Consider the following 23,324-nt stretch of genomic DNA (forward strand, 5'->3'; position numbering starts at 1 on the left):
ACTGCTGTATACAACCAATTTCATACAGAGGCCTGTTTAGTAAATGATACAATACATTTCAACACAAAAGGTAACCTAGCTTTTTATTGGTTGTTAGTAACCATGCCAGACCTTTGGCACACACACAATTAAACTGTAAAAGCATAAAACAACCCTAGAAATGGACACTTCAAGTTAGCCAAAGCTAATTGTATGTTCAAGGTTCAAGATTCAAGGCTTTTCTTTGATATACAAACATACGGTGTAGTTGTATGTCAATGAAAATCTGAGTTCATAGGCTCTGAAAAGTGAAAGACTGAAAAAAAATAGTGGAAGACGTAAATGCAAAAAAAATTGTGAAATAGTGGAAAAAAAGAGTATACAAGTGATTGGAATATGATATATTAGATAACTAATGTGTAAGCTGCAGCCAGATGAATGTTATGGATGTTCTTTCGAAGTGCAGGTGTTTAACGGTCTTACTAGATGCTTAAGTACAATTTTGAGATACTTGTACTTCACTTGAGTATTTGTTGCTACTTTGTACTTCTACTCCACTACAATTCAGAGGTAAATGGTGTACTTTTACTTCACTATATTTAATATTTTACTTTACAGATCTGGATGAATGATGTGAAATCTAATCAAGTGTTAAATCAGACTTTAGTACTTCTCCTACTTCTCCAAGTACTTATATTCGAGTAATGGATCTATGTACTCCCCCCCTCCACTGCACTCTGTTTGACAGCTAGATAATCGATGGCACAGTAAATCAGATTTAATTAAACAAACATTAAAGTCGCCTCAAGAGAAGGGACTGAAACACGATGATGATCTGGATCTGTTTACTCACCGTAAAATGTAACTGTAAAGTCAACACGGTGTCGCTTCAGACCCGCAGCGTGGCTCGATTATTGGCTGCAAACTGACCTTTGGAGCTGCTTCCAGGTGTGTTTGATCTTTGGTCCAGAACATAACGGTGAACTTTTACAAAGACAGCCTGTTCTTAAGGTTTGATTTAGTTCATGAAGAGTCTAAAGTTCAGTAGGACCGAGTGGAGGTTGAATCTCCTCCCACTAGCACTACACCGAGAACGACACCAGGTGGCGCCATCGAGTCAACAAAGGGTTTTTTTAAATCTTTTTTTGAGCTTTATTGGAAAAGGGTATTTATAAACATGGCTTTCAGACTGTTCAACGAAAAAACAAAATCGATAAGGGGACAGGTGCACAAACACGGAAGAGGATTAGAGCCACATATTGGGATGTAACCAAAACTTAAAAATTAAAATTCTGACTTTAATCTCATAATTCTGGGTTTAAAGTCAGAACTCAAACTGCTATTTAACTTTTGGTAAAAAGAAATATCATGTGGCCCTCAATCCTCTTACAGAAGACAATATTCAAGACAAAAAAGTAATAACATTAAGTGAGGTATACATACAACAAAGCGATGTGTTTCATTAACCTGAAAATTAGCATTATCTATAATAAACAAACAGAACTAATAATAACCAAACAAAAAATGTGTCCAATCGGCACTTCTCTTGCCCCGCTTTTATTCTAGCTTTCGTATTTGAATGATCTTTGTACATGGTTTAAAACTATTGTAATGAAAGTGATTCAACAACAGAGATAATCTGAGGACTACCAGTATGTCTGTGAAGTAACGAGCATTTTGTTAATTGCCGTCAATTTTATATCCAACACTTTATTGTTTGTTGACCTAAAATAGCTGATCAGGTACACACATTGCGTGGTGGAGGGTTGAGTTTCTTTCTCATATGGTTCAAATATTATTATGTAGTACAGTATGGAAGCAAACAAGAGACAGAAGTATTCGAATTGTATTAGACACCGAATTTATAGCATTGAAAATAATTACTTTGAAAATCATGTATCTGAATGTTTTTGCTCCGAATTTACCTATGTGAAATAAAAATGTAAAAATTCAAGTGAAAAAAATTCGAATGTTCAAATTCAGATCCCAAAAATTCGACGTCAAAAAATTCGATGTCAAAAAATTCGGTGTATAAAATTCGATGTCAAAAATTGCGATGCAGCATCATCCGGGCTACTCAGACAGGATAAGCAATCGAGCCCTAATGCAATCAAACTGACTTGGCCTATCAGAGCACGGCTTTGTCAGTCATGTGATCACAACAACCCGGGAGAAAAATGACGGAGAACAGCGGGGCTCGCCGCTCGGGTAAGTAGTCAGTTTGTGCTCTTTATCTTATATACAAGCAGTGAGGGCTCGACAGCATTTGTATCTTACATTAGCTAAATGAGTGAAGTAGCCTTGTGCCTTGCTGTTAGCAAGCTCCGTAGTTATCATTAATTGAAGTGAATCACAACGTTACCGTGTCCTTTTGTGTGTGTGTGTGTGTGTGGGGGGGGGGGACTTATCTAACTTCGGTTAGATAAGTCAAGTAGACCATGCTACACTATACGAAATACTATCTTACAAAAGCCCTGCATTTAAACATGTTAATGTTACTTTAGTAAAAGTATGCTAGTATAATTAGCAACAAGTGTTGTTAGAGTATTTAAAGTAGACACAAGTTATTCTATTATATCATTTGATTTATTGTTATTACCGATGCACGAGTTGACTTAACTGTTGTAGTTGGAGCTCATTTTGAACAATGAGCTAACTAATTATTACTTTCATAATGGTGTAATGTGCCGACTATTTTCTACATTAATAGATGAAGGTCTGGTTTGTTCAAAGTCTCAAAATAGTAGGACCAGAGCCCGAGAGACTCTAGGGCTCTGAGTAGGACATGCTGTCATAATTACCCAGAGTCCGAAGTGACACCTTTACAATGTTAAAGCTGTTAGATAAATGTAGTGACGTAAAAACTAAAGTATTCAAGATAGTGTAGTGGAAAAGAGATAATGTTTGTTTTTTTTAAATGTTACCAAAACAAAATCTCTTGTTTTGGACTGACAGCAATGATTCAAGAAATAGTAGATAAATAAATACACACACATCAATGTGTTGTGGATGGAACACAACAAATGGTGCTCTTACCTGTGATGCCTCCTCCACACATTATAACCAGACTGTATCATTCAAACTATAAGTAACAGTTCTAGCTACTTGACTTCAGACAAACAATTCAAAAGACAAAATCAACACAATGTATTGAAAGACCAATCTTTATTTCTCTCCTTTTGTTTGTGTTATTAAACCCTGTCAATCTAAAAAACTGAGCAACTCAACAGTTAACTTTATATTTCTTATTGTCCAAAGCATCTATTACACTATTTGTTCCCCTCTCATATTCACAGGATGGATGATTAGAGACTTTGGGGGAGACCTCAGCTTTATGAACGTCCTGTCTGTTGCTTTGGCCAGAGAGGGCTGAGGGTCTTTCCCTCCTCGCAGGGAAAGACCCTGCAGGCCTGAGGGAGGAGGACCAGACCTGATGGAGGAGGACCTGCACCAGCTGCACCTACAGAACTTAGCCCATGCTGGGCATAGCTGTTACCACCTGCACAGGCCTAGCCTGTCAATTAACAGATTCACATTGAGTGTAACTTATGTATATTATTTCGTTTTTTGTTTTTTTTTAAATGGTGATGGTTCATGCTTGATAACTTTTAGTTCACATTTCAATAAATTGTATTTGCTCTCCTTTTGTCCGTTATCCTTACTGAAAATGTTAAATTACACATTCACATCTGACTGAAGATTGGCACCATTTATTTATGACGTTCCAAACTCGGCGGCACAAGTGATGTGAAGCTCAAAGTGCAAATGCATTTGATCAGCTGACTTTTTTTTTGCCAAACTTTATAGGCCTGACAATAATCACACTGTCTCTGTGCAACGTAAAACACAAAACAACACAAATGAAGTTCTTGTTAGACTACAAAACTAGTCAGTGTGCAGGTCTTTGTGTTACAATACAAGTGTCTCTTAGTGAATGTCCTGTACTGCTCTTAAATCTCATCACATCAGCTTTTCCTTTCCCTCTTGGATGTTCTTCTGGACCCTCAGAGAAAGAGAACATGGTGAAGCAGTCCTGTCTCTCAGGCGTGTCCTTTCCTAACAGAAATATCAAAAAACATATTATTGCAGAGCAAGTGTGTTATTTAAGAAAGAGGTGTGTTTGTTTGTTCATAAATATAATGATTTTTTTATTTGAATGTGTTTTTTTAAATCCAACAGTGTACTGCAAAGATAATCAGATTATGAATAAACCGTTCTAAATTCATCAACATTGAATTAAATGTATTATTAAAATAATATTTAACTGTTATCAAAACTTAGTGCAACTGTGGAAGCTTGCTCTGTTGTCTCACTGAAAGACAAAGGGTCGCAGCTCTCACTATGTGATGTTGCTTGGTAAAATGTAAATGTAACCTTTTGCTAATAAAGTCCACTCAACATCACTGATGTGTAGGTGATCTAGTATTCAGCCATGTTTAATGGCATGTCTATCAGTGTATTGGAGTCATTACTTTATGCATTCTTTGTAAAGCATGAAAAAGGTGTACCTTGGAATCCGTGCTGAAGTTCTCTGCTGTTAGGAGTCCAGGTCTGTCTCTCCTCCTCTGGTCCAGATCTGTCTCTCCTCCTCTGGTCCAGATCTGTCTCTCCTCCTCTGGTCCAGATCTGTCTCTCCTCCTCTGGTCCAGGTCTGTCTCTCCTCCTCTGGTCCAGGTTCTGTCTCTCATCCTCTGGTCCAGATCTGTCTCTCCTCCTCTGGTCCAGATCTGTCTCTCCTCCTCTGGTCCAGATCTGTCTCTCCTCCTCTGGTCCAGGTCGTCTCTCCTCCTCTGGTCCAGGTCTGTCTCTCCTCCTCTGGTCCAGGTCTGTCTCTCCTCCTCTGGTCCAGATCTGTTCTCTCCTCCTCTGGTCCAGATCTGTCTCTCCTCCTCTGGTCCAGATCTGCTCTCCTCCTCTGGTCCAGGTCTGTCTCTCCTCCTCTGGTCCAGGTCTGTCTCTCCTCCTCTGGTCCAGGTCTGTCTCTCCTCCTCTGTCCAGGTCTGTCTCTCCTCCTCTGGCCAGGTCTGTCTCTCCTCCTCTGGTCCAGATCTGTTCTCTCCTCCTCTGGTCCAGATCTGTCTCTCCTCCTCTGGTCCAGATCTGTCTCTCCTCCTCTGGTCCAGGTCTGTCTCTCCTCCTCTGGTCCAGGTCTGTCTCTCCTCCTCTGGTCCAGATCTGTCTCTCCTCCTCTGGTCCAGCCTGTCTGGATCACCTTGAGGACACTTTGAACAAACAGATGTAAAGTTACATGCATGGGTTACAGACTTCTTTCCATGCAAACAACTTTTTATCTTCTTTTAAAAACAGGTCATAATCTTATTGTTATACTTAAGAATGGCTGGATATCACAGTCCTTATACTGTATCAGTTTGATTGAGTATTATTGTGTAGGTCCTTTTTATTTTACTGTTACTTTGGATGAGGTTTTCATGAGTCAGTCAAATTAATGTGTTTTCAAATGCCATATTCATATGTATCACACGCGTAAGGGTAAGACACAAACCTATTGAACACATGCAATGCAATGGATAAGCTTAATTTCCACTGAAGTCACAGATAACGTCATATATCATATTTAAACAAATCATTTCCTTGTCACTAAAGCATTGACTACGCTATTCATCGTCCTTAAATGCAGGCATTAAGTTACATGTTCTGTTCTACAGCCACGATAAGGCTGTTTCTCAAGTGTGAGGATAATACAATTAAAAGAGGCATTGGTAATAATATTAAAAACAACAATGTTTGGGTCGGATAGGCGGTTAGCTGCAATAAATAACTCCAGTTCAACAAACCATATTACAATATCTAAGGGAGCGTTATTTCTGGACCATCTTGAAATGTGACGTTCATATTTTAAAGATACACATATTTCATTGTGAGGTTGATTTAATATACACTAAGCCTCTCTTCAACAATACGTTGACGTTAGCTAGTCTATTTTATGCTATAGTAGAGCATAGCGAATTTAAATGAACCTTAACAATGCATACAATAACCTAACTATCTAACGTACAAAGATGACCTTATTTTAGCAACCTCGCACAGAAGCCTTTTAGTATACAGTAGCATCCCACTTAATGTTTTACACTCTTGGATGCTACGCATAGCATCGTTAGCACAGATGGAGCTACGATTGCTCAAATGCTACCCCAACTCTAAACATTCATTAACGTTAGCTTAATAAAAACACCAGTAACATAACATAAAGTACGCAGGGTTGACTTACCGAAGAAACTGCATTCATGGACGGTCTGTTTCAACCGCAGATAAATCCTATATTTGCAGGACGAATAGTCCACCAGGAGCCAACACAACAAACACGGCCGAGTTCAAGTAGTGTTCTCCTCATGAGCTGAGCCGCTGTAGCATCACGGAGCTAACGGAGCTAGCAGAGAGGAGCTAGGAGCAGCAGCCCCGTTGTCATGAACGGGGAATCTAACTATATACAGAATATGTTTTTGTAGATCCAGGCTAGAAACATGTTCATTTTCTGATGTTAAGTTGGACATTTTAACAAAGGGTCTACGGGAATTGCTCCCATCTGCATCCATCGCCTACAGTTTGCAGCATTGGGCTTCACCGCACTGTCCCGGGGTTTGCCGCTTGGCTCTGATAGGCCAGAAGTCGGTTTGATTGCATTAGGGCTCGATTGCTTATCCTGTCTGAGTAGCCCGGATGAGGCTGCATCGCAATTTTTGACATCGTATTTTAAACACCGAAATATTTGACGTCGAATTTTTTTCACTTGAATTTTTGGGATCTGAATTTGAACATTCGAATTTTTTTAACTTGAATTTTTACATTTTTATTTCACATAGATAAATTCGGAGCAAAAAAAATTCAGATTCATGATTTTCAAAGTAATTATTTTCAATGCTATAAATTCGGTTGTCTAATACAATTCAAATTACTTCTGTCTCTTGTTTGCTTCCATAGTACAGTATCTTATGTGCATCTTACCTCATCCACAGTAAAGCTCTTCTTCCTGGTGATTGATTGGCACTAACAAGTGAAAAGCGGAAAATCATTAGTAAGACAAAGTGAATATATCTGAATAATACATTGTAAACACCAGAACTGACTAAATATTAAATAATAAAACAGACCAGATGAAGTACGTATGAATGAATATACGATGCTGAGGGAAATGAAAGAGTCTCCAGACAGCAAGCTTGTGCCCTCTGACCTTTGACCTATGGAGAGAATGGAGAGGGGGGAGGCATCTCACCCAACTGAGCGCACAACAACAATGTGCCGTCGGCTGGTTGTCTGTCATCCATCTGTCCCTGGGGGCCCCTTGGCTTTTTAAGGGGCCAACATAATGTAACATGCACCGAGGTTCATCTGGTTCTTCTGGTTCCTTCCTTTGGTTCCTCTGATTCCTTCCTCTGGTTCTTCTGGTTTCTATGACTCTTCTGGTTCCTCTGATTCCTTCCTCTGGTTCTTCTGGTTTCTATGACTCTTCTGGTTCCTCTGGTTCCTTCCTTTGGTTCCTTCCTCTGGTTCCTCTGATTCCTTCCTCTGGTTCTTCTGGTTCCTCTGGTTCCTCTGGTTCTTCTGGTTCCTCTGGTTCCTTCCTTTGGTTCCTTCCTCTGGTTCCTCTGATTTCTTCCTTTGGTTCTTTCCTCTGGTTCCTTCCTCTGATTCCTTCCTCTGGTTCATTTATCTGGTTCCTTCCTCTGGTTCCTCTGATTCCTTCCTCTGGTTCCTCTCTGGCTCCTCTGATTCCTTCCTCTGGTTTTTTCCTCTGGTTCCTTCCTCTGGTTCTTTCCTCTGGTCCCTTCCTCTGGTTCTTTCCTCTGGTTCCTCTCTGGTTATTCTGGTTCCTTCCTCTGGTTCCTTCCTCTGGTTCTTTCCTCTGGTCCCTTCCTCTGGTTCCTTCCTCTGGTTCCTTCATCTGGTTCTTTCCTCTGGTTCCTTCCTCTGGTTCCTCTCTGGTTCCTTCCTCTGGTTCCTCTGATTCCTTCCTCTGGTTCCTCTGTTTCCTTCCTCTGGTTCCTCTCTGGCTCCTCTGGTTCCTTCCTCTGGTTCTTCCTCTGGTTCCTTCCTCTGGTTCCTCTCTGGTTCCTTCCTCTGGTTCCTCTGATTCCTTCCTCTGGTTCCTCTGATTCCTTCCTCTGGTTCCTCTCTGGCTCCTCTGGTTCCTTCCTCTGGTTCCTTCCTCTGGTTCCTCTGATTCCTTCCTCTGGTTCCTCTGATTCCTTCCTCTGGTTCCTCTCTGGCTCCTCTGGTTCTTTCCTCTGGTTCCTTCCTCTGGTTCTTTCCTCTGGTCCCTTCCTCTGGTTCTTTCCTCTGGTTCCTTCCTCTGGTTCCTTCCTCTGGTTCTTTCCTCTGGTTCCTTCCTCTGGTCCCTTTCCTCTGGTTCTTTCCTCTGGTTTCCTCTCTGGTTATTCTGGTTCCTTCCTCTGGTTCCTTCCTCTGGGCTTCCTTCCTCTGGTTCCTTCATATGGTTATTTCCTCTGGTTCCTTCCTCTGGTTCCTTCCCTCTGGTTCCTCTCTGGTTCTTCCTGTTCCTTCCTCTGGTTCCTATCTGGTTCTTCTGGTTCTTTCCTCTGGTTCCTTCCTCTGGTTCCTCTCTGGTTCCTCTGGTTCTTTCCTCTGGTCCCTTCCTCTGGTTCGTCCCTCTGGTTCCTCCCTCTGGTTCCTCTGGTCTCTTCTGGTTCCTCTGGTTTCTCCTGGTTTAAGTCATTCATAGCGGTACATCTGCTTGTCAGTTTGGTTTCGGTGCTCACAATACATTTCAAAAAGATCCAATTAGCCGTTTTAAGGCCTTTTAATGTTGTAACTCCATTATAAAACTATAATACGAAATGACTACATGGTATTTAGCTTAGTCTGTTAGTGATATATCAGTAGCTGTCAGGAGGTAACAAGGACCCAATGCAGAATAAAAGAGTAGGGTATAAGAGCGTAAACAAAAAGCAAGCTTCATTAAATAAAAGCTGTTCCAAACAAACAGTACAACAATTGACGAGCAGGCACGATCAACAAAAGGGAAAGCTAGAGGACAGATGAGAGGAATCCAGAATACAAACAAACCAAGGAAACAACAACAACAAACTGACAGAGAAAACTCGGGAAGACCAGACTAAATACACACAAGACTAATCACAAGACACAGCAATCAGGCACAGGAGGGGAAACACAGGAGGTAAGACACAAGGAGAAAATGAACGTCAAAATAAAAACGGGAACTATTAATTCATATACCTTTTCATTAATTCCTCTCATATTTTGAGGCACTTATCCTTCATTTTACCTGCAAACGGTTGCCATGGGCCCGGTGAGAATATTAATAATGATGATATTACATTTTATCTGGAGGCGCCTTTCAAGACACACAAGGACACCTTAAAATGCGTAAATTAACAACATGAAATACAGACAGAAAAAGAGACTTTATTTTAAGAGGACATGACATGCTCATTTTCAGGTTTATATTTGTTGCTACATCCGCAGGAGAGGACTCTTTAAAGTAGAGACACTATATACTAGGGATGTGCATCTCCATCACTTAGGCCGATGGGAATCGCATCTCGATACGTTGCCACGATACGATACATTAACGATACATTTGAAACACGAAGTGATGTGATACGATTCACCCCTGTTCGATACGATGCGATTCAACACGATGCTAAATAATGATACTTCAGTTTGGTACGACAGAGGATTTTAGTTGTATTCCTTATATGCAGCAAATCATAAATTAACAAAAAAGTGCTTTACATATTTGGTTCTCTCTACTAGTACTGCGCATCCCATCATGCTGTTATTTTTTTACCTTAAAAAAAAAAAACCACTTGGACCTGGTGTAGTAGTGTTCTCTGTCTCATAGTACAGCACAATGTTATAACACCTCACAGGATGCATTGCCTATGATTAACAATGAGCTGCTGACTGATGAGCTGAACACTCATTCATAGGCTAACTCACCAGTGAGCAGAAAGCAGTGGTTTCTATGGGAACAATAAAGAATACAAATAACCTTTCACAAACAGGTATTTCATAACTGCTTACAGTGAGGAAGACATGTACACTGTTATTGGCCGTCACAGGCTGCTGTAAAGTAAACACCTCTCTCTCTGACAGAACACCTCACTGAGTGATTTCACTCATGTCTAACTTTCAGGGTTCTCTTTTCAGCCGCAGACCCCATGTCGCCTCTTTATGTGCGTCGCTAAGTTCCTCGTACTACTTGTGTACTTTAAAGCGGTCGTTTACAATTTGCGAGCGATTTTTCAAGTTGACCGTCTTTCTTGAAAAATCCGAAGTGTTGCCAAACGTTTGATTTGTAGGTATTTTTCGGTGCGCTGTGTTTCTCTTTCTCCTCGACTTCCATGTGTGTTGATAACTGAGACTCTCGGCCTCCGTAGTGCGGAGCAAATATCAAAGGTCGTCTCTGCTGAGTGCTGATTGGATGAGGGGATTTCATATGAATGAATAGTTTTTTTACCGATGCAAAGACGCTACAATCGATGCATCGCGAGTTCAACCTAAACTGTAGCCGATGTGCACTCGCATCTTCAACGTTTATGCCGGTGCACCGATGCGAATCGGTGAATCTTAACATCCCTACTACATACTGATATACACCTGAACATCAGCAGGAGAGGACTCTTTAAAGTAGAGACAGTACATACTGATATACACCTGAACATCAGCAGGAGAGGACTCTTTAAAGTAGAGACACTACATACTGATATACACCTGATCATCAGCAGGAGAGGACTCTTTAAAGTAGAGACACTACATACTGATATACACCTGAACATCAGCAGGAGAGGACTCTTTAAAGTAGAGACAGTACATACTGATATACACCTGAACACATCAGCAGGAGAGGACTCTTTAAAGTAGAGGACACTACATACTGATATACACCTGATCATCAGCAGGAGAGGACTCTTTAAAGTAGAGACACTACATACATGATATACACCTGAACATCAGCAGGAGAAGGACTCTTTAAAGTAGAGACACTACATACTGATATACACCTGATCATCAGCAGGAGAGGACTCTTTAAAGTAGAGACACTACATACTGATATACACCTGAACATCAGCAGGAGAGGACCTCTTTAAAGTAGAACCCTACATACTGATATACACCTGATCATCAGCAGGAGAGGACTCTTTAAGTGGAGACACTACATACTGATATACACCTGATCATCAGCAGGAGAGGACTCTTTAAAGTAGAGACACTACATACTGATATACACCTGAACATCAGCAGGAGAGGACTCTTTAAAGTAGAGACACTACATACTGATATACACCTGAACATCAGCAGGAGAGGACTCTTTAAAGTAGAGACACTACATACTGATATACACCTGAACATCAGCAGGAGAGGACCATACTGATATACACCTGAAGCATCAGCAGGAGAGGACTCTTTAAAGTAGAGACACTACATACTGATATACACCTGAACATCAGCAGGAGAGGACTCTTTAAAGTAGAGACACTACATACTGATATACACCTGAACATCAGCAGGAGAGGACTCTTTAAGGTAGACCAGGGGCGTACGGGGACACAAATTCAGCCCGGGACGTTCAGACGCACCGGCCCACACCGGGCCGCCGCCCACACATGTGGGCCACCCTTGTAGCCTACAGATAAATGATACATCTACTATGCTCATATACTGTATAACTGTTATGGCTAGATTCCCCAGAGTCAAGCCATAACATAAAAGAGATGGACAACAGAGTAGGGTGCAAAATGAAACCTTCCTTTAGTTAAGGTTTCTTAAAAATGTCCGTGTCATGTGTGAAGTGTGTCAAAGTGGATATGTAGGAGTCAGTACAATAGTATAGCAAATGGGTATAGTCAAAAATGGTTGCCTGTGCCTGGCTGTAAACAAAAAGAAGTGCCAATGCACATGCAGCTCAGACATTCAATCAATGCCATGTGGTCTAACCAACAAATGATTAATAGGCATTATGAGAGCACTTGTCCAGTATTAAATAACCAACTTTAAGGAATACAATATCATGCACAGTAATGTCAATCACTAAAATGAATGCAATAGTGAATTGGCCACACATCTGTGTCCTTATTATTGAATATTAATATTATTGAATATTAATATTATTTCATATAATTATTTAAAATTGTAATATTAATATGATATAATTTAACTTGGAATATCATGAGCATATAACTCTATCCTAATGCATCTAACTGTATGCAAAATATAATAGTCTGGCCAGCCCTGCAGCCCGTTCTAGCTTCTGATTGGCTCTCTAGGTTAGCATTCTAGCTTCTGACTGGCTGTCCAGGTTGTTAATCACACATCGCTAAACTTTTTTCTTGACGGTTTTCTCAGTCAACTAATGCTATTGCCAACAGTAACATAAATGAACACAGCCCTGCACACTGCACCTGCTGTCATTATATGCCGGGTCTATGGTTCATCATCTTCCTTTTCATTCTCCTCCTTATTACTGCGACTGGGAGCGGGAGCCCTTCTACTAAACAGCTCTGTGATTTTCGAAAATGTTCCAGCATCTTCGTGTAGCAATTTTCGTTTTTTCATTCTGGCTTTTTCAGCCCCACCCTTTCTTTTTTTACTGTTCTCCATCTTGTCTTTCTCAATTTCGCTAGCTAACTTACTGATCAATCATCAAACGAAGCTAGGGAGCTTGTCTGATGAGTGGACCTCGCGGGCCTCGCCCTCTTTCCAATTGGAAGAGACGACTCATCTCTCCCGGCCCAACCCCTTCAGTTCATCTATTAGCCTACTTTCGAAAACATAAGATTGACAAGTTTGACAACCTATCAATTGAATGCTTTTCCGATCGTATCCGATCACTAAATAAAGCGATCCACGTTCACTCGTATACATGGGCCAAGCATTAAGCCGATTACAATTTCACCTGTACCGAAGTGGGCCGATCGGAGTGGGGCAGTGGGCCGCGTCGAGTGGTCCGACCGGCCCACTTCGGTACCCCGGGGCTACCCGGCCCATCGGGATTCGTCCCGAACGTCCCGATGGCCAGTCCGCCCCTGGTAGAGACACTACATACTGATATACACCTGAACATCAGCAGGAGAGGACTCTTTAAAGTAGAGACACTACATACTGATATACACCTGAACATCAGCAGGAGAGTACTCTTTAAAGTAGAGACACTACATACTGATATACACCTGAACATCAGCAGGAGAGGACTCTTTAAAGTAGAGACACTACATACTGATATACACCTGAACATCAGCAGGAGAGGACTCTTTAAAGTAGGACACTACATACTGATATACACCTGAACATCAGCAGGAGAGGACTCTTTAAAGTAGAGACAACATACTGATATACACCTGAACATCAGCAGGAGAGGACTCTTTAAAGTAGAGACACTACATACTGATATACACCTGAACATCAGCAGGAGAGGACTCTTTAAAGTAGAGACACTACATACTGATATACACCTGAACATCAGCAGGAGAGGACTCTTTAAAGTAGAGCACTACATACTGATATTACACCTGAACATCAGCAGAGAGGACTCTTTAAAGTAGAGACACTACATACTGATATACACCTGAACATCAGCAGGAGAGGACTTTAAAGTAGAGAACTACATACTGATATACACCTGACATCAGCAGGAGAGGACTCTTTAAAGTAGAGACACTACATACTGATATACACCTGAACATCAGCAGGAGAGGACTCTTTAAAGTAGAGACACTACATACTGATATACACCTGAACATCAGCAGGAGAGGACTCTTTAAAGTAGAGACACTACATACTGATATACACCTGAACATCAGCAGGAGAGGACTCTTTAAAGTAGAGACACTACATAGCTGATATACACCTGAACATCAGCAGGAGAAGGACTCTTTAAAGTAGAGACACTACATACTGATATACACCTGAACATCAGCAGGAGAGGACTCTTTAAAGTAGAAGACACTACATACTGATATACACCTGAACATCAGCAGGAGAGGACTCTTTAAAGTAGAGACACTACATACTGAGTATACACCTGAACATCAGCAGGAGAGGACTCTTTAAAGTAGAGACACTACATACTGATATACACCTGAACATCAGCAGGAGAGGACTCTTTAAAGTAGAGACACTACATACTGATATACACCTGAACATCAGCAGGAGAGGACTCTTTAAAGTAGAGACACTACATACTGATATACACCTGAACATCAGCAGGAGAGGACTCTTTAAAGTAGAGACACTACATACTGATATACACCTGAACATCAGCAGGAGAGGACTCTTTAAAGTAGAGACACTACATACTGATATACACCTGAACATCAAGCAGGAGAGGACTCTTTAAAGTAGAGACACTACATACTGATATACACCTGAACATCAGCAGGAGAGGACTCTTTAAAGTAGAGACACTACATACTGATATACACCTGAACATCAGCAGGAGAGGACTCTTTAAAGTAGATACACATACGGATTACCCTGAACACATCAGCAGTAGAGACTACTACTGATATACACCTGAACATCAGCAGGAGAGGACTCTTAAAGTAGAGACACTACATACTGATATACACCCTGAACATCAGCAGGAGAGGACTCTTTAAAGTAGAGACACTACATACTGATATAACACCTGAACATCAGCAGGAGAGGACTCTTTAAAGTAGAGACACTACATACTGATATACACCTGATCATCAGCAAGGAGAGGACTCTTTAAAGTAGAGACACTACATACTGGAATATAACACCTGAACATCAGCAGGAGAGGACTCTTGAAAGTAGAGACACTACATAGCTGATATACACCTAACATCAGCAGGAGGAGAAGGCTCTTTAAAGTAGAGAACACTACATACTGATAATACACCCTGGAACATTCAAGCAGTGAGAGGAACTCTTTAAAGTAGAGACACTACATACTGATATACACCTGAACATCAGCAGGAGAGGAACTCTTTAAAAGGTAGAGACACTACATACTGATATACAACCTGAACATCAGCAGGAGAGGACTTCTTTAAAAGTAGGAGACAACTACATACTGATATAGCACCTGGAACAATCATCAGGAGAGACTCTTTAAAGTTAGACGACACTACACTGATATACACTGAACATCAGCAGGAGAGGACTCTTTAAAGTAGACACTACATACTGATATACACCGACATCAGCAGGAGAGGACTCTTTAAAGTAGAGACACTACATACTGATATACACCTGAACATCAGCAGGAGGGAGGACTCTTTAAGTAGAGACACACATACTGATATACACCTGACATCAGCAGGAGAGGACTCTTTAAAGTAGAGACACTACATACTGATATACACCTGAACATCAGCAGGAGAGGACTCTTTAAAGTAGACATACATACTGATATACACCTGACATCAGCAGGAGAGGACCTTAAAGTAGAGACACTACATACTGATATACACCTGAACATCAGCAGGAGAGGACTCTTTAAAGTAGAGACAACACACTGATATACACCTGAACATCAGCAGGAGAGGACTCTTTAAAGTAGAGACATACTACTGATATCACCTGAACATCAGCAGGAGAGGACTCTTTAAAGTAGAGACACACACTGAGATACATGAACCTCAGCAGGAGAGGACTCTTTAAAGTAGAGACACACATACTGAATACACCTGAACATCAGCAGGAGAGGAACTCTTTAAGTAGAGACCTAATACTGATATACACCTGAAATCAGCAGGAGAGGACTCTTTAAAGTAGAGACATACTGATATACACTGAACATCAGCAGGAGGGACTCTTTAAGTAGAGACACTACATACTGATATACCTGAACATCAGCAGGAGAGGACTCTTTAAAGTAGAGACACTACAGATATACACCTGAACATCAGCAGGAGAGGACTCTTTCAAGTAGAGACACTACATACTGATATACACCTGAACATCAGCAGGAGAGGACTCTTTAAAGTAGAGACACTACATACTGATATACACCTGAACATCAGCAGGAGAGGACTCTTTAAAAGTAGAGACACCACATACTGATTACAATCTGAACATCAGCAGGAGAGGACTCTTTAAAGTAGAGACACTACATACTGATATACACCTGACATCAGCAGGAGAGGATTCTGTAAAGTGAGAGACACTACATACTGATATACACCTGAACATCAGCATGAGAGGACTCTTTAAAGTAGAGACACTACATTCTGATATACAACCCTGAACATCAGCAGGAGAGGACTCTTTAAAGATAGAGACACTACATACTGATATACACCTGAACTCAGCAGGAGAGGACTCTTTTAAAGTAGAGACACTACATACTGATATACACCTGAACATCAGCAGGAGAGGACTCTGTAAAGTAGATACACTACATACTGATATACACCTGATAGACATCAACAGGAGTAGGACTCTTTAAAGTAGAGACACTACATACTGATATACACCTGGGACATCAGCAGGAGAGGACTCTTTAAAAGTAGAGACACTACATACTGATATACACCTGAACATCAGCAGGAGAGGACTCTTTAAAGTAGAAGAGACACTACATATGATATACACCTGGACATCAGCAGGAGAGGACTCTTTAAAGTAGACGACCACTACATACTGATATACACCTGAACATCAGCAGGAGAGGACTCTTTAAAGTAGAGACACTACATACTGATATACACCTGAACATCAGCAGGAGAGGACTCTTTAAAGTAGAGACACTACATACTTATACACCTGAACATCAGCAGGAGAGGACTCTTTAAAGTAGAGACACAAATACTGATGTACACCTGAACATCAGCAGGAGAGGACTCTTTAAAGTAGAGACACTACATACTGATATACACCTGAACATCAGCAGGAGAGGACTCTTTAAAGTAGAGACACTACATACTGATATACACCTGAACATTAGCAGGAGAGGACTCTTTAATGTAGAGACACTTCATACTGATATACACCTGAACATTAGCAGGATATAACTCTTTAAAGTAGAGACACTACATACTGATATGCACCTGAACATCAGCAGGAGAGGACTCTTTAAAGTAGAGACACTACATACTGATACACCTGAACATCAGCAGGAGAGGACTCTTTAAAGTAGAGACACTACATACTGATATACACCTGAACATCAGCAGGAGAGGACTCTTTAAAGTAGAGACACTACATACTTATACACCTGGACATCAGCAGGAGAGGAACTCTTTAAAGTAGACGCACCACATACTGATATACACCTGAACATCAGCAGGGGAGGACTCTTTAAAGTAGAAGAGACACTACATACTGATATACACCTGAACATCAGCAGGAGAGGACTCTTTAAGTAGAGACACCACATACTGATATACATCTGAACATCAGCAGGAAAGAGGACTCTTTAAAGTAGAGACACTACATACTGATATACACCTGAACATCAGCAGGATATAACTCTTTAAAGTAGAGAGACACTACATACTGATATACACCTGAACATCAGCAGGAGAGGACTCTTTAAAGTAGAGACACTACATACTGATACACCTGAACATCGCAGGAGAGGACTCTTTAAAGTAGAGACACTACATACTGATATACACCTGAACATCAGCAGGAGAGGACTCTTTAAAGTAGAGACACTACATACTGATATACACCTGAACATCAGCAGGAGAGGACTCTTTAAAGTAGAGACACTACATACTGATATACACCTGAACATCAGCAGGAGATGAATGTGCCCTCATCTTCTACAATAGTTTATCAGTTTGGTAGGAAAATATCACTCGACACCGGGTTGAGAATTAATAATCAGGTACTAATTTATTCTTGCAAGAAGGAGCAGAGTTCCGTCACATACAAAGGATATGGTTTAACTTACACACGTTGCTGAACGGAGCAGGAAAAAACATCAGGCTTATATAGTCCAAAACACGGAGATAACAACAAAGTCGTAAATCGAGGTGGCGCTAATATCATCCGCGGGTGTCGGAAAGGTGTCAGGAACATCTGCGACGTCTTCTGGAAAGAGTCACGTACATCCTTCACATAAGTGGGATATTTAGGAGACAACAAGTATGTAGGCTTGTTTGAGACACATTGCGGCTCGCCTCGAAAGTAGACGAGAGTAGCCGATCGCAGCCGGGGGAGGTGTCAAAAAGCTCGTCTGAAGTCGGACAGCTCGGAGTCCATGCTCGGAGTCGGCTTCGTCTTCTTCTTCTTCTCTCGGTTTTTTGGCGGATTGCAAACAGCTTGAAGGTGCATACCGCCACCTCCGGAGTCGGCTTGACTCGGTTTGCATTTATAAAGAATGCACACATGTGTTTAATCGTTAATGTCAGATATGTACTAAGTAAATACATTTGTTCCTGCTCCAGATTAGATTCAACTTTATTGTTATTGCACATATTACAGGTACTGAGACAACGAAATGCAGTTTAGCTTCTAACCAGGTACAACAAGCAGTAAAGTGAAAAGTAATGTACACAATCTACAGAATAAAATATAGAATGAATTGAATGATGAATAAACAGTGAGGGGTATGAATACACTAGATATCAGCCTGTGAGCAGTATGAACAGTGTGTATGAATATATGCTAAGATATATAAAGTATGAAAACGGTAAGCAGTATAGTATAAAATATATAGATATTAATTTCATGATGATAAACATTGTGGAACAATGATGAAAAATGGGAATGGATGTGGCGACGTAAAACTGACACAAAACAACAACAAACTTTTGCCAGCCAATTGGAGAGTTTCATCAGCAGCACGGTAAAAACCACCAATGAGCGCTCAGCTCGAGATACCAGCGAGCCGTTTCCCATCAAGCATTTCGCTTCCGCAGCCCGTGGAGAGCAACTGCGCCAACTCGCCTCGCCTCGCTCTCAAGGCTGCGGGCGTCTTTGTCCCGCGAAATTTCAAAGTCTCATGTGGGCGGGCCTCCAGAGCAAGTCGGACAAAATGACTAACCATCATGCAACGCACGAGCAAGACGTTGATCGCAACTGCGCAGGTCTGCGCAGGTCTTGCTTGTCTCAAACAAGCCTAGTGTCTTCTCATAAATATCAACAACCGGAAATGCCCTGCCTCCTCCTATCACAAGAAGAGGCAGCTGCAAGGTCATACACAGTGCAGAGTCACACATAGTAGGCTTGTTTGAGACAAGCAAGACCTGCGCAGTTGCGATCAACGTCTTGCTCGTGCGTTGCATGATGGTTAGTCATTTTGTCCGACTTGCTCTGGAGGCCCGCCCACATGAGACTTTGAAATTTCGCGGGACAAAGACGCCCGCAGCCTTGAGAGCGAGGCGAGGCGAGTCGGCGCAGTTGCTCTCCACGGGCTGCGGAAGCGAAATGCTTGATGGGAAACGCTCGCTGGTATCTCGAGCTGAGCGCTCATTGGTGGTTTTTACCACGTGTGCTGATGATGAAACTCTCCAATTGGCTGGCAAAAGTTTGTTGTTGTTTTGTGTCAGTTTTACGTCGCCACATCCATTCCCATTTTTCATCATTGTTCCACAATGTTTATCATCATGAAATTAATATCCATATATTTTATACTATACTGCTTACCGTTTTCATACTTTATATATCTTAGCATATTCATACACACTGTTCATACTGCTCTCAGGCTGCTGTGTATATCTAGTGTATTCATACCCCTCACTGTTTATTCATCATTCAATTCATTCTATATGTTATTCTGTAGATTGTGTACATTACTTTTCACTTTACTGCTTGTTGCACCTGGTTAGAAGCTAAACTGCATTTCGTTGTCTCAGTACCTGTAATATGTGCAATAACAATAAAGTTGAATCTAATCTGGAGCAGGAACAAATGTATTTACTTAGTACATATCTGACATTAACGATTAAACACATGTGTGCATTCTTTATAAATGCAAACCGAGTCAAGCCGACTCCGGAGGTGGCGGTATGCACCTTAAAGTTGTTTGCAATCCGCCAAAAAACCGAGAGAAGAAGAAGAAGACGAAGCCGACTCCGGGCTGCTTCTCAGGTCGATTAAATGAAATCCTTGCTTCCCTCACTTGCGTCGTTTCCCTGCGTTTAGTCCCTCCCACCAGGGAAGCATGGAGGGACGCAAGGAAACCACGAGAAGCAGGGAAATGAGTTTTAAGAGCAATGGGACGTCCTTTCCTCCGGAGCGTCACGTGAAGCGACGTCCGTTTGTGATGACGCTGCACAGCTGATCGTCTGACAGCAGCTCTGTCCCGTTATTTCCACAACACCCCCGCCTCTGTTAGTGCACATTTACTGACATAAACATTGTATCATCTGTTGTAGACCCCAATACATAAATCAAATAAGAAGTCATTCTCAAAAAAGATAAACGCCATTCTTAAAATGTAAAACGAAAAAAGCGATCATGAAAATGTTTCCAATAAATGAAAAAAAATTTTGACCACTTTGTTGTTTAGATATATCACATATTTGTAACTAAATGATACATGAATTGAAACAAAACACAGTATAAACTGAGGAGTGAGTCCCGTGAGGTTCATGTATTTTCTTCACTCCGCTGGGGTATTGCTCTCATGTCAAGAAGCATCAGATCAGTGCATGCACTGCCTCGTCCAATCAGTGAGCGATACACAGTAAGGGGGCGGGGTGAGTATCTGAGGATTTCATCGGAGGATGGTCTGGTGGTTCCTCGGTTAACGCTCCTCCATGATCGCTCCTCGCTCCTCGCTCCTCGATCCTCGGTCCTCCGGCAGAAATAAGAGCCATGGGACGGTACTCAAGATGGCGCAGGCAAATCAACTTCCGGTGAGACCGAGGACCGAGGAGCGAGGAAATGAAAATAGTCGACCTGAGAAGCAGCCCGAGCATGGACTCCGAGCTGTCCGACTTCAGGCGAGCTTTTTGAGACCTCCCCCGGCTGCGATCGGCTATTCTCGTCTACTTTCGAGGCGAGCCGCAACGCGTCTCAAACAAGCCTAGTATCAGTGCATTGAAACCACCCATACAGAGGAGACAACAGTATTTTCTCCAACACAGTTTTAGCGAGATTAGCTTTAAAGTCAACAACGAGAATTCACTGTTTTGATCTGTTGACACTACTCAGCTTCTTGCTAACTTTTACGTATTCAACCCGACTGATCATAAAAATAGATAAATGTGTGTCTATAGATCACTCAGATGTATTGCTACAGCTTGTCTTTAAACGCAACGCGCTCTGATGATGAACGACCGTCCACTCCCAGAAGCCTCCTGGATGCTACGAAGCTAATCATGCTAATAGGTTCAAGGTTCTTTATTTATAACAACTCAATGTTAGAAAAACATATTGTGTCGAGTTGAGAGGTCAAAGGTCGGCTGTCTTTTGGACTGGTGACAAATGTCTTCGGACACGCCTCCGCCCACCACACACACACACACACACACACACACACACACACACACACACGCACACACACACACACACACACACACACACACACACACACACACACACACACACACCAGCCATAAGACTGTTAAACACCTGAACTTTTGAAAGAACATCCATAACATGCATCTGTTTGCAACATATATGCATATTCCAATTACTTGTATAGAAACTATTCTGCACTATTTCGACTATATTTTTATTTACCTGCACTATTTGATCTGTTTTATTGTGTCGCACTGTTGGAGGAGCCTGGTACCTAAGATTTTCTTTGTCATAACTATACTGTAGCTATGTACACATGACCATAAAAGCCTTGAATCTTGAACACACACACACATAACCACACACACCACACTTAATCACTACGGCTGGTTAAGGAAGTCAGACGGAAACGCTCGGCTGCTTTAAAATGTATTCATTACATTTAGTATTCATGGGAGTAGCGTATCTTTGTCTGACGGGGGGGGGGGGGGGTGTCGGAGGTTACGGGGGGGGGGGCGTCTCATTCTAAACAAAGAGACACAAAAGAGAGGACACCTGTTTCCATCAGGACTGAGGTCGTCTGTGTGGTTTTGGCTGAAGTCATTTGAGGACATTCTTAAGGAATTGTGACAACAACGAAAAATGTTCAAGGATTTTTATTTTTTATTTAGCCTGTTTGAAACCAGTTTGGTTTACTATCCTCATTTATCAGGTTATAGATGGATTTCAACAGTCAGCTTTTCACACAATACTGAGACAATTATTTGGACAAAAGCTTTTGTAACAAAACAACATTTTTTAATAGCACTTTAAACGTCACAGAAAACCAACACAAAAAAAGGAATTAAGACAAAACATTTTTTGAAGGAGAATACTTTTTGACACTTTATACCCCAAGAGGAAATTATTGTGCTCTGCTTTCAACATAGTCTTTAATTCCACTTAACACAATTCCTTCAACAAACTAAAATCATCAATGTTTATTTATATAGCCCCAATATCACAAATGTTACCTTTGTCTCAGTGGACTTCACAGTGTGTACAGAATATCAGTATGACAATTACAAACACCCTCTGTCCTTAGACCACTCTGTCCTTAGACCCTCGTTCCTCAGACCCTCACATCGTACAAGGAAACACTTTCCGGAGAAAACCCACCAGTTTAAAGGGAACATGGGAGAAACCTCAGGGAGAGCAACAGAGGAGGGATCCCTCTCCCAGGACGGACAGACGTGCAATAGATGCCGTGTGTAAATCGAAGAGATAATACATGTTTACAGCATATAGACCGAATGTTAGGAAATGCATGTGCTGTAATAAGAATGATGAATCCACGAGGATTGTCAACAATCCTGTGGAAGCCATCAGGGAGGCAGCATGATGATATATGATAAAACAGGTCTGCTAAGTAATGTTGTATCTCCTAGTGCAGGCATCCTCAAAGTCCGGACTCTGGTCCGGATCCGGACCGAACCACAACTGTCTCTGGACTCTGAGCAAATTATACTTTTCATATGTATTATCTGTATGTCTGTGTTATCTGCGAGACATCGCCACAACGCAAGCGAGTCAAAATGATCCGCTGACTGCAAACAGCGCTCTGCATGTCCTGTTCCACTGTCTGTGTGTGTCTGTCAACGCATTGGTCCAATCACATTCAGCATCCCGTCAGCGTTTTTTCCCCCCAAACAATCTGCGAATCAGAGGCACAGTAGGGCGGGTCTTCGCGGAATGCGGGTGGGAAAAATGTGTGTCTCGTCTCTTTCAACCTGTCTGAGTCAGAGCGAGAGTTAACAGCTCATCTAGTTCCATCTGTACTGTAGCTAGTAGCCTAGTTTCACCTACCGGGGTGGCAGCTGACACCCTAAAAATAGGCCTTACCACCCCAGCTGCCAGCTTTGTTTTGAAAGAAAAGTTGTGGCTCATCGGATATTTATGAGAGAAAATCTCTAATGTCCGAG

General features: G+C 41.6%; 1 protein-coding gene across 6 annotated transcripts in view; it reads right to left on the reverse strand.

Moving 5' to 3' along the window:
- The window catches only part of LOC117562235 (peroxisomal succinyl-coenzyme A thioesterase-like), a 54,589-nt gene extending 36,554 nt beyond the window's left edge, over nt 1-18,035 (reverse strand). For 2 of the 6 annotated variants that reach the window (XM_034240093.1, XM_034240091.1), the window contains exons 1-3: nt 17,846-18,035; nt 6,943-6,984; nt 833-938 (exon numbers count right to left, since the gene is read on the reverse strand). The gene's annotated coding sequence lies outside the window, so the exon portion shown is untranslated. Of the gene's footprint in view, nt 1-832; nt 1,106-6,942; nt 6,985-7,210; nt 7,376-17,845 lie in introns of those variants that run through there. The other 4 variants (XM_034240092.1, XM_034240094.1, XM_034240095.1 and 1 more) reach the window with 4 other exon arrangements.
- Between the last annotated feature and the right edge of the window lie 5,289 nt (nt 18,036-23,324).

Source organism: Gymnodraco acuticeps, unplaced genomic scaffold (genome assembly GCF_902827175.1).
Source record: "Gymnodraco acuticeps unplaced genomic scaffold, fGymAcu1.1, whole genome shotgun sequence".
Taxonomy (NCBI): Eukaryota; Metazoa; Chordata; class Actinopteri; order Perciformes; family Bathydraconidae; genus Gymnodraco; species Gymnodraco acuticeps.